Source organism: Rhinatrema bivittatum, chromosome 4, assembly GCF_901001135.1.
Source record: "Rhinatrema bivittatum chromosome 4, aRhiBiv1.1, whole genome shotgun sequence".
NCBI lineage: Eukaryota > Metazoa > Chordata > Amphibia > Gymnophiona > Rhinatrematidae > Rhinatrema > Rhinatrema bivittatum.
In genome coordinates, this window is record NC_042618.1 from 130,470,295 (window position 1) to 130,483,312 (window position 13,018).

The 13,018-nt window shown below is 41.7% G+C and overlaps 1 long non-coding RNA gene across 1 annotated transcript in view; it reads right to left on the bottom strand.

The window, feature by feature from the left end:
- Positions 1–9,688, bottom strand: part of LOC115090122 — a 64,039-nt gene extending 54,351 nt beyond the window's left edge. Inside the window, exons 1-2 of the long non-coding RNA XR_003856312.1 lie at positions 9,603–9,688; positions 6,441–6,561 (exon numbers count right to left, since the gene is read on the bottom strand). This is a non-coding gene — a long non-coding RNA (uncharacterized LOC115090122). The remainder of the gene's footprint in view (positions 1–6,440; positions 6,562–9,602) is intronic.
- Positions 9,689–13,018: the final 3,330 nt, after the last annotated feature.

Genomic DNA, 13,018 nt, shown 5'->3' on the forward strand with positions numbered 1-13,018 from the left:
AAATCAGAACTACATTTTAATAAATTTGCCCCTATGATTTTTTTTATTCCACTGAAATACATTCTAATACCATGTGAATAAGAAAATAACAAACAAATAACATTTTTGAGTAAAATGAGTGCATTAGAGAGACTAGTCTTCATGTACCTTTCCCTCAAATGAGGATTAAATGCATTTCTATTGAGCTTCAAATACACTGGTTAGAAGTGTAAATCTGGGAGAAATCCAAAACTTTTGTTAAACTTTGGCTGTTTCAAATTCAGCCTTGAATTTTCTACCCATCTCTACTCCTGAGGGTAACTAAGTAATATAATCCTGCGTAATGTACCCTCAAAAGTGTGTTGGTGATGATTTCAAAGTCTAAAATATGCAGGGTCCTGCAGTGCACAGGAGCTGCCTGTTCCAAAGGGCCCAAACTGCAAAATGGCTGCTGTACACCTTGCATGGAGAAGACGATGGCCAGATAACCAAGGGAACAGGGAACAAAAAAAGGCAGAAAGTAAAAGAAGCGAGATAAAAAAAATATATAAATATATATTTTATTTACAAAAGGTGACATTTTAACTCGAAAAGTAACAGGTGTATTTAAAAAAAAGCAGTGAGCTTCTTGCAGCCTCAAAGCAGAGCTTTGACTCAACCTGCTGTTCTGTCTTTCTTTTTTGAATTTTCTTCTTACTGATTTGGTTAAACTACAAAGGAAGATTATGGGTTTACCATCCAGTTTCATCATTTCCACAATTGCTAGCCCAGGCATTTATGGAAAAGTTTATGGTCCATGCTTTGGGAAGTGAATCACTGGAACAGCCACCTGCAGTGCTTAAGCACTGATAATCCCTCACTTCCTCTGGTCCCTGGACAAGAGCAGAGACCCAATGCTTGGGATGTGACACCCCAAAGAAAGTCAGTGAGGATTCCAGAAATCATGGGGAACGTGCAGTTCATTTTCCTATGTCACAGCCTATTGCAGTGGTGCAGACTGCGCTGGCCTCCTTTTCCATTCCAGCAGTACTGAATGTGGGGCTGTGAAGAGTTCCCTTGCAGTGACTGATGGGGATACCAGTTTATCCCCCAAACTTAATGAAGCTATGTTTGAAGTAAAGCATGATTTATCAAGACTCAGGGAGGTCGATATTTAGCTCTACTTAAGACGGATAAATAAGGACTTATCTGGCTAAATTGCAGCTGCTGAATATTTGGCTAAGCTCAGTGGCTGCCATTGAGCCGGATAAGTATTTATTTAGCTAAGTAGGTTGCCAGATACCATGGGGTGGGCAATGGTCAGATGGGGATGGGTTACTTGTCCGTTACCTTAACCAGATAAGTGCCAATATTGAGACTTATCTGGTTAATTTAACTAAATAAATTAGACCTGTTCAATAGCAGGTATAAAGTTAGCTGGAATGATATTATCTGCCTACCTAGCACTTATCTGAGTATATTCAGTGGCATAGCCACTATTCTTAAAAACAAATTTAATGGTTACATAGCTAGAAATAGCTTAATGGGAAAGAATCAATATAGTTTTAGCAAAGGAATTCTTGCCTTACCATTCTCTTAGATGTTTTGAAGGTGTAAAAAATGTAGATAGACCAGGTGATAGTGTATATTTGGATTTTCAGAAGGCATCAGATAAAGTCCCTTTTGAGATATTTCTCTAAAAATTAAAAAGTCACAGGATAGGAGACAGTGACCTATTGTGGATTGGTAACTGTTTAAAAGACAGAAAACAAAGAATAGAACTAAATGGTCAGTTCTCCAAAGGGAGAAAGATCAATAGTGGCATTCCTCAGGGATCTATATTGTTTAATATATTCATTAATGAGTTGGAAAAGGGAGCAATGAGTGAGGTGATCAAATATACAAATGACACAAAATTATTCAAAGTTGTTAAAGCAGCAGCAGCAGATTGTGAGGAAATGAAGAAGGACCTTACAAAAACTAGGAGAATGGGCATTTAAATGTCAGATGAAATTTAATATGGACACGTACAAAGTGACGCATTAAGTAAAAAATAATCCCAATTAACAGGTACTATACAATGCTAGGTTCAATATTATAAATTACCACCCAGGAAAAGGACCTCAGAGACCTTGTGGACAATACTTGTAAATCCTCAGTGCAATGGATGGTGGCAGTCATAAAAGCAAATAGAATATTATGAATTATTTCTCAGTGGAAAAGGGTAAACAGTGGAGTGCCTCAGGGATCTGTACTTGGACCGGTGCTTTTCAATATATATATAAATGATCTGGAAAGGAATACGACGAGTGAGGTTATCAAATTTACGGATGATACAAAATTGTTCAGAGTAGTTAAATCACAAGTGGATTGTGATACTTTACAGGAGGATCTTGCAAGACTGGAAGATTGGGCATCCAAATACCAGATGAAATTTAATGTGGACAAGTGCAGGGTGTTGCATATAGGGAAAAATAACCCTTGCTGTAGTTACATGAAGTTAGGTTCCATATTAGGAGCCACCACCCTGGAAAAACATCTAGGCATCATAGTGGATAATACTTTAAAAGCATCAGCTCAGTGTGCTGCAGCAGTCAAAAAAGCAAACAGAATGTTAGGAATTATAAGGAAGGGAATGGTTAATAAAACTCAAAATGTCATAATGCCTCTATTTTGCTTCATGGTGAGACCACACCTTGAATACTGTGTACAATTCTGGTCGCCACATCTCAAAAAAGATATAGTTGTGATGCAGAAGATACAGAGAAGGCAACCAAAATGATAAAGGGGATGGTACAGCTCCCCTATGAGGAAAGGCTGAAGAGGTTGGAGCTGTTCAGCTTGGAGAAGAGATGGCTGAGGGGGGATATGAGAGAGGTCTTTAAGATCATGAGAGGTCTTGAATGAGTAGATCTGAATCAGTTATTTACACTTTCGAATAATAGAAGGACTAGGGAGCATTCCATGAAGTTAGCAAGTAGCACATTTAAGACTAATCGGAGAAAATTCTTTTTCACTCAACGCACAATTAAGCTCTGGAATTTGTTGCAGAGGATGTGGTTAGTGCAGTTAGTGAAGCTGGGTTCAAAAAAGGTTTGGATAAGTTCTTGGAGAAGTCCATTAACGGCTATTAATCAAGTTTACTTAGGGAATAGACACTGCTATTAATTGCATCAGTAGCATGGGATCTTCTTAGTGTTTGGGTAATGCCAGGTTCTTGTGGCCTGGTTTGGCCTCTGTTGGAAACAGGATGCTGGGCTTGATGGACCCTTGGTCTGACCCAGCATGGCAATTTCCTATATTCTTATGTTCTAAGAAATGGTGAATAAAAGCATTTTTATCACCTATGGACACTTTGTGGTTATGCACTGAAAAAGGTAAAAATAATGAAGACACTAATTCCCTGGGCCATCGACTGTAATTTTGCTTTATGCCTGACACTATGTTATCTTAGCCATCTATGTATAAGATTCCCATGGGAATTCTGTTCCTCAGTAGAAAAAAATTTAACTATTGAATTTTGCAACTTTTTCAATATTTTGTTCTAGCATATGGAACACTGGTCATTTTTTTTTGCCTTAAGTTAGTCCATTAACAATGTAACATTGACAACTTGCTTGTTGACCTTAATTTCGAGATTGGTGGCCACTACATTTTCCTTGTTTTCAGAAGATCTCATGATAGCTTCACCAATCCAAACTTGTAGGGTCATTTATCAAAATGCACTAAGGCGTTTTCACATGCGTTAAGGGCTTATCACATGCGAAAAGCGCCGTTAACGCATGTGATAGCACCATATCGTATGGTGCAATGTAAATCTGAAAAAGAGGAGGAGTGAGTTTACCATTTTGTGAAGCCCTATTGCATGGCTTTAATGCTGATTTTAGCTACACCTTTTTCAGTAGTGTTAAGCTGTGTGATAGTGCTTCATTGCATTTTGTGATATGTTCTCCAATGCCTGTTTTAGAACTTTTGAGGCTCCTGGAGCATGAGAGAGAGAGAGAGACTAGCCATAATGCCCTCACCCTAGATAGGTATTTATATCTCTATGGGAGGCCCATCTAGTAACTCGAGGTGAGGTTTAGGTATTAGTGTAGGGGTTAGGGGCCACTGACATTCAAAGTAAGATGTACGAACAGAACCAGTGCTCTCTTGTGAAGATTTGATAACCCTCGGCGTGAGGAAACTCACTCAAAGATGATATTTGTGTAATGTTCTCTCAACCTTGCACAAATCTCATCTTTGAGTGAGTTTTCTCACTCCGAGGGTTACTAGGTGGGCCTCCCATAGAGATATAGATACCTATCTAGGGTGAGAGCATTATGGCTAGGCTCTCTCTCTCTCCTGATAGTAAACATGGTCCCCCCCCAGTGGTTGTATGTAGGAAATACCACATTCTGGCATTTATCTCAAAGTGCGAAAAAGTTATTGCAATTTGCGGTAACTTAGCTCTTCGCATAGGTATTAGCGCAAATTGCGATAAACAGCCTATTACAATAAAACATGCCCCTTTTTCTATCGCAGGTGATATTTAGTGCATTTTGATAAATCCAGGCCTTGCTTAGCTATGCTACATAGTCATATTGCCCTTTCTTCTCATGCAATAGGAGATATTTTTTACATGACTTACCTATAATATAGCTATACTAGCCAAGAACATTAGGTAGAAAATATAGGGCTTAATTTTCAAACGTTTTCCTTACATAAATTTGACAAATACACATCTTTTCTCTGCAGTTTTTGGGTGGGAGGACTGAGTTATGTGGTAGGCGGTCAAGATGAAATGATGATTGGTCTGGATGAACTGATGGTGTTTCAGAGAACTGGTAATTGCGAGTATGTGCACAAGTATTTTCTGAAACAGAGTATGCACATTCTTTATAAAATACATGTCTCTCTAAGCAATTCTGGATTATTATGCACATGTTACAATTATAAAATGGGTAGAGAAAGTATCAGTTTTCCTGCATAACAAATATCCACACAAACTGAAATATGCGCGTGTACTTTGGTGGGAAAAATATGTGGTATTTTATAAACTGTGCTGCTCCTGCCATGACTTTATAAAATATTAGCATAATCTCTTTGGGCCCACTTACATGCACATTTGATGACTTAAGCAGACTATTGAAAATGTTCATAATGAAGGCATCAAATTAGCTGATCCTTCTATTATGATTTATAATATCCTTAAATACTCTGTGATACCTCATGATTTTTCTAAAATTGTGGGAAAATGTGATGTTATGGTAGGGATGTGAAGAGGCAAAATTTTAGTTTTGGCTCATTTATTCGTTTCATAGATTGGCTCCATTTCTTTGGTTGATTTCAAATGAAAAAAAAATGTTGATTCCATTCATTTTTCATTTTCCAGTAAAGTCAACGGGGGAAGCAATGCAGCCTATTTTGAGCTCTAAATTTGGGGTTTTCTAATCAATTCTAATGAAACTTGTGGGTAGACATCATCAGAGGAGGAAAGAGAATTCCAAGGCACCCAGACTGTGGCAAAGTGGCACCAAAAGTAGTGGGAATAGGATAAGGTACCGTAAAGGGGCAAAAGGGTACCAACAACAGCAATTCTCCAAGGCATCATGACAGGAGCAAAGCAGCAGCAAGAGGGGCAAAAACCCCCAAGGCTTCAAAAGAGAGGAGCAACAGCAGTGGCATGTACTGCTGTAGGCAGCACGAGAGGGGCAAAGTGGCAGCGAGGTATGGTTCTCCTACCTTTTGCCCCTGCTCCAAAGCAAGAGGGAGAGGAAGAGTTTGGCACATACTCTCCCAATTTAATTTCTTATGGCTTTAGCTGGCTTTCTGAGGCTAAAAAAGTATCTTTTACATTTAAGGGCAAAACCTTTTTCTCACTGCTACTGCTGCTTGTGCTTCTGACAGACTGGGCTAGCTTTGTAGGAACACCCAGTCCTCTGCCCCTGCCATTTTGCCACCCGCTGCTATTCCCTCCACTTCCCTTCCCTCACAGTGGCATGATGGAAGAGGCTATTGGCGGAGAGGGGGCTGATATCGCAATCTACTTTATTGATACTGTACCACTTACCAGTAATACTCTAACGCTGGGTGTCTGTCTGCCATAAACACTCCATCATGTTGAAAGACTTCTCTCTTCAAAATACTAACCCATTAACTTCTGAGCATGCTCTACAAAAAGGTGGGGTTACAGCCAGGAGAGGTCTCTAAAAAAGCCAAAATCTAACTCCCACTGCCTATGATGGAAAAATACCACGCAAACAATTAATAACAGACAAAGCTGAGTCACATTCTCATGTCCACTTATGCACGCAAAAGCAGTACCACAAACAGGTTTGAAGTTAGGCTCTAAGAGAGCTTCTGACAAGACAAATTTTCCCTCTAAAATCCAATAGAGAATATTGTTTCTTTGCACATGCTCAGACCCTTTAGTGAGATGTCATCAGCATTACTTGATCTAGATGCCAGCTTTAGGCTAATTTAAAAGAAAAATGCTTCACCTTGACTGGTCCTTTGTCCTGTCTACTTGCCTGCTTCTCCCACCTCAGCTCCAGCTCAGCTGCTACTTCACACAGGAATTGGTTGATTACCACATAGTAGTGCTTTCCAATAGGCCTTAGACTTGCATGGGAAACATAAAAAATAAAGCAACATTTTTTGTTTAAATTTATGGGCACCCTCCATTTCTTTTGGGGATCTACAAATGAAACAAAATTTGTCTCAATTATTGCACTCTACCCATTTATTTCAAATGAATGCACATCCCTATTTTATGATACCACTCTCTTTGCGTTCAACCTACAGCTTTCTGTGTATCAGTTTCAATGGCCTTAGCATAGCCTCTGTTGAACAGCAAGCTCATGTGATAAAAAGCAAGGCAAATAATTAAGCTCTAATGGTCTTTGCTCAGGAAAGTCTCTAGCCTGAATTAGTGTCGAGACCTCTCACCCGGAGAAGGTGGTTCTTTTAAATCAAGTCTAAGACCACTGGCAGGGCAGTGAGGAAAGACATATATTGCAAATGTACCCATCACATAGGACCTGTGGTCTCTGAATGCCTTGTACAGTATAGAAAGAGGACCCCCAAGACTGATCAGTACTCAGTTTGCACAAGCCATATCACTCCTGAAGTCCAAAGTAAACACTGAGTGAAAACGTTATTCTAGTCTCAGAAATGACTGGAGAGAAACCCACTGGTTCTATCATTTGTACACTTGTGCTCACGGAACATGGAAGCAAAATGCTCACCCCAGGTGAAAGGTGTATCCACCACATTTAGAGCTAGATTTCACTTTAAGGCAAAAGCAGTCAAAAAGAAAGAGCAAAGAGTTTCCATGTCAGTTTCCTTGCAAAAAGCCCTGTGGAACTTTTGCCTAGTAACTAAGAGAACCATTTACAGATACAAGTCCCACCGGGGTTTAGACGTTCTCCATGCAAAGATTTTTCTATGCAGTTTTTTCCTTCTTAAAGCTATAGGAAATTAAAATCTTGAGCAAAAGATGCACTACTTCAAACTTCTGCAAGGAAACAGACTTATGCATTTTTTTGCTCTACTTTTGCCCAAAATTTAAGTCTGATCTTGAATCTCCAGAAATACATGTTGCTAAATTTACATGCAGTTACAAAAGTGATCAAAGTTTCCCCAATCAACAGAAATTTGGGTAGGGTTGAAGTACACTGTATATTAATTTGTTTAAAATATTCATATGCCACAATATCAAATAATTCAATGTGGCCTACATAAAAAGATCCATAATAAATACATAAAACAAAGGTCTAGTCAGTGAGGTTTGCAGGGTTGGGGCTAATAGGGTAAAAGGGAGGCTATCAAGCTGGGGGGAGTAGGGAGTCCAATCCTTTACTGGGGTGAACTGGGAATGAACTGGATTAACTGGTAATTTCGTCAGCGCGCATATCTACTAAAATTCTCCCCACTTATGTCGTAGAGGTTAGGGGTGTGCATTCGTTTTTGCCGTATTGGCGATCCGCAATGTATATTCCACTATTCGTAGTATTCATGGGGAAGCGAAATGTATCGCGATTCCCCACGAATACAAGAATCTTCCCCGAATTATACGGCCACCTAAATAAAAATTTAAACAAACCCCCCACCCTCCTGAACCCCCCCAAGACTTACCAAAACTCCTTGGTGGTCCAACGGGGGGTCTGGGAGCCATCCCCTGCACTCACACCCTCGGTGCCGGTTTCATCATGGTGCCGATAGCCTTTGTCACAGGAGCTACCGGTGCCATTGGTCAGCCCCTGTCACATGGCCATCGGCGCCATCTTGTGCTCCTACCATGTGACAGGGGCTGACCAATGGCACCGGTAGCCCCTGTGACATAATATGGGCAAAGGCTATCGGTGCCATTTTGAGTATTGGCATCGGACGGCCGAAGTGCAGGAGGTCGCTCCGGGACCCCCGTTGGACCCCCAGGGACTTTTGGTCCGGGAGCAACCTCCTGCACGCCGGCCGTCCGATGCCAGTACTCAAAATGGCGCCGATCGCCTTTGCTCTCACTATGTCAAAGGTACCAACGGTCGGCCCCTGTGACATGGTGAGGGCAAAGGCGATTGGCGCCATTTTGAATACTGGCAGCAGATCGCCTTTGCCTTCACCATGTCACAGGGGCCAACCGTCGGTACCTGTGACATAGTGAGGGCAAAGGCGATTGGTGCCATTTTGAGTACTGACATCGGACGGCCGGCGTGCAGGAGGTCGCTCCTGGACCCCCGCTGGACTTTTGGCAAGTCTTGTGGGGATCAGGAGGCCCCCACAAGCTGGCCAAAAGTCCCTGGGGGTCCAACGGGGGTCCCGGAGTGACCTCCTGCACTCCGGCCATCCGATGCCAGTACTCAAAATGGCGCCGATAGCCTTTGCCCATACTATGTCACAGGGGCTACCGGTGCCATTGGTCAGCCCCTGTCACATGGTAGGAGCACATGATGGCGCCGATGACCATGTGACAGGGGCTGACCAATGGCACCGGTAGCCCCTGTGACAAAGGCTATCGGCGCCATGATGAAACCGGTACCGAGAGTGTGAGAGTGCAGGGGATGGCTCCTGGACCCCCCGCTGGACCACTAGGGAGTTTTGGTAAGTCTTGGGGGGGGGGGTCAGGAGGGTGGGGGGTTTTAGTTAATTTTAATTTTAGCTGGGACACGAATAGAAATCGCCGTATTAATGCATCGGGGCGCCATATGGCCGAATGCAACGTATCTGCTCCCTGATGAATCCGAATCATGAATGCAACATATGGCTTCCCTCTGCACATCCCTAGTAGAGGTGGCATTTGTGCGCATCCATATAAAATGGAACGTACTTGTATGCACGTACAGCTGATTTTATAACATATGCATGTATATACATGCATATGTTATAAAATGGCTGTGTTCATTCGTGCGAGCCGGCCTACGTGCATACATGTGTGCCAACGTGTGTTTAAAAGTTACCATCCCCGAGTGTAGCATCCGTCTTTTAAAATTTTAACATCTAAAGATACAAAAGCTAGTTTCAAATATATGATCCAAAATCACTCTGTTCAGTCTAGAAATATAGCTACAGTATGCTTTACTAACTGCAGGATAAAAAACAAACAAACCAGGGACTAAGTGCTTGAATGTAGAATTTTTAACTTCTCTTCACCCCTCTCAACACCATACCTCTTGATCCATTTTTAATATCTGTACTGCCCTTCGAGCCAGTTAACAGGAAACCACAGAAGGTGTCTTGGAGAGCAAGATAAATCTGTTGGTTCTAATCTCAAGATGATAAGGAAAAAAACTGGAAGGGAACAAAGAGGCTTCTTGTTATAGCATATTTTCTTTCTTAATCTCCTGCCCTGCATATTTTCACAACATGTATACTCAGTTACCCCATCAACTCCATTTTTTCCTTAAGTAAATGATTCAGCTTCTGCATACAAAAAAAAAAAAAAAATCCCAGAGGTATTACTTGTAAGGGCACACTTCTTGTTTTTGAATCAATCACACACTGTTCAAAAAAACAAATGAGGCTTTAAAAATGTCTATATATTTATCCATTTACAGATGGTGCTTAAATTAACCACATTTGGCAACTGAGGGTTCTTATTCGGAAGAAAAAACACAGCCCAAATTTGCAAGGAGCGAAAACTTCTCCCTATTCCCTCACACACACACACACACACACACACAAAGGAATGTCTTGTGGTCTGACAAAAAATGATGCTAGGGTTCAAAGTGAGGATAATATTATGGACCTAAGCTAGAGTGACATATTCTCTTCCTGGTTAATGACAAATAATCTAGATGGATAGGCCGATACATTTATTATGCATTTCATGAACATAATTCTCTCTCTATAGTAATATTTTCTAAAATTATTAATCCATTGAATTGGCAACAAATGGAACTCATTATTAATAACAATTAGGAAAAAGAGTATTTAAACTTGGTTAAAATAATTGCATTGACTAAAAATTAACCTCCAAAAAAAGCAAAGTTGCTTACCTGTAACAGGTGTTCTTAATAGACAGCAGGACAAATCAGCCACACTTCATCATCTGACAGCACTGAAATGGAAAAGCTCTTTCATAACTCAGAAAAACCAAGAAGGTTTTCTAAGCATACACAGGTTTTCCATTTAGTTGCTGCTGCATGAATCTGCTCAGTCTTTGTAGCAAGCTAACCTTCAACTCAAGGGAGGAGGGTGGGATTGTGTAGCTGATTTGTCTAGCTGTCTACAGAGAGCACCTGTTGAAGTTCCTGCAAAACTCTGTAAACTGAACAGCAACTATTTGCTTTAGAGGTTGGATATATTTTAATAAATCAATTATATTTTGCCTCGGTTCTGACTCTTCCTGCAAAGTAAATAGAATTGCTTTTGCCATTTTTTTGGACAAATGCAAAATATGACATCCTCCAGCAGATATGTACTAGGAGACTGTGGAGAGGACTCTGATGGAAGACCTGTGAATGCATCAGCATATGAATGGAATGACAAAGACATCTATGATGACTGTGATTTTTCCTGTGAGTCAAATAATACTAGAGAAGGATCTTCTGAGGTTGCCCTTCCTTTAAAGGGGAACCATGAGACAGACTACGATTCAGTGTGCGTCAATTCTGATCTGGATTGATATGGTGGAATGAGTTTCAGATTTTGGGGCCACAGACTCCAAAAAATGGAAGACATTTGTTCTAGCAGGAATGGAGGAGGTGAAGAATCTGGTATGTTGGAACTAACAATTTTTTATGAAGTTGAGCCACATTTTTTTTTCATGAAGGGATGATGTTCTTTTTGGCAAGGAGAATCCCAGTAGAAGAAATATCCAACTCTGGAACTAGAATCAGCATAGAAGGCTTGTCCAAAATAGATTCTAAATTAACTAATATTTTTTTCTGCTTGACAGAGACATCTGAGTCTTAGTGCCAAGATGTGGTTGGTACCAACAATACTATTATACCTTTACTTGTGGATGTCAAGTTTCTGTGCCAAAAAATGATGGTGCCCAAGGCATTTCTCTGTGCATTGCTGTGTTGGTGCCTACAGAGCCTGTCCTGGCTCCTGAATGCTTCAGCACCAAAAAGCACGACTTTTCTTTCTCTAGACTGGAGGGGGAATAGTGCCTGTGCTGAGACCTCTCTCGGTCATTGTGCTTAGCATGAAAGGACCCTACCCTTTTTTATTTTGGTGATGGTCCCTCAGCCAATGATAGTTTCCTCTTAGCCAACCCAGAGACTTGAGGAGAGCTTAAGAAATTTCTTATTTTAATACTAGCTGTACCCGGCCACGCGTTACTGTGGCTCAATCTGGTTAAATGGAAAAGAAAGACAAGAGAAAACACACGTTTCGAATAGGGTTAATTTCACAATGCTTGTGGGTATACAATATTTTTTCTTGTTCCATTGTCTGTGCAGATATAGAGATTGTCTGGTTTGCCGACTCTAGAACACGCAACATATAATTGTCCATGTGAGAAGCAATCCGTGTCTAGATGTAAACTGCATAGTTCTAGAAATGAAAAAGAATGAAAAAAGAAAAAATCTAAACTATACTCACTAAATGAACGGTATGGTAAACGACACAGCTCTATTCCAAAGCAATGTCACACAAAATAATTAAATCAAAATGAAAATAAATCGAAATCTATGAAAATTCAATTTAACAATGCAATCGGAAACATTGAAATGGAATAGTAAAATATTTAGTCCAAGCCGTTAAGCCCGTTAAAACGGAAAAAGGGCAGATTTTTGTCCTCTCTCCTCCTACGTCTTTGCTCTGCTCCGCTCCCCCATCCCCCCAGCACCACGAAGGGCCAGAGGCGGCAGCGGTGGTAGGAGCTGCAGTGGTGGCCGAGGGGGATCTCGCGAGGCGTAATGGTCCTGCCATCCCAACTCCCTCCCCCTTCCCCGGTGGCGGAGGGACAGGCTCACACCCCTTTCACTCTATCCTTACAGGCCCCAACTCCTTTGCTCTCCCATTCCCCTCTACACTGAACTCCTTCCACTGTAACCTATAAGTGGAGAGCTGGGGGGGGGTAGGGGGGTAGAGAATTTCTCTCTCATACAGCCCCTTACATAGGCTTCCTCTCTCTCTCTTGCACATACACTCTCCCTCTGTCCCTCACGCACGCACGCCCAATCCCTCTCACACACATACACAATCCCTCATGTAGTCTCCCTCTCTCTCTGGCACTCACACTCGCCTTCAGCGCACATTACCATACTTCTCTCTCACACAGTTAAAACGGGCGGGATTTTTGTCCCCTCCCTACCCAAGTCTTTGCTCTGTACTCACAAGAGCTTGCAAAGTTCTTCCCACGCCAGTTGTGTTTGGAAACAAGAGGAAAACACTCCGTCCCCCCCCCTCACAAAGGGCAGGTGGCAGGCACTGCAACTGATTTGGGACACATTGCCTAGCTTACTTTGCTCTTTCTGGCAGACCTGTGCCTTTAAGAAATCTGATCGGGGGCTTGAGAGGGAGGAGGGAGCAGGGCTCTGGCTTTCACTTTCATCACGGTGCTTTGCTGGGAGTGGGGGTGGAGCGATGCCCATGTAAACTCTTCCCATGGCAGCTGAGACCCACGGGCGAGCTG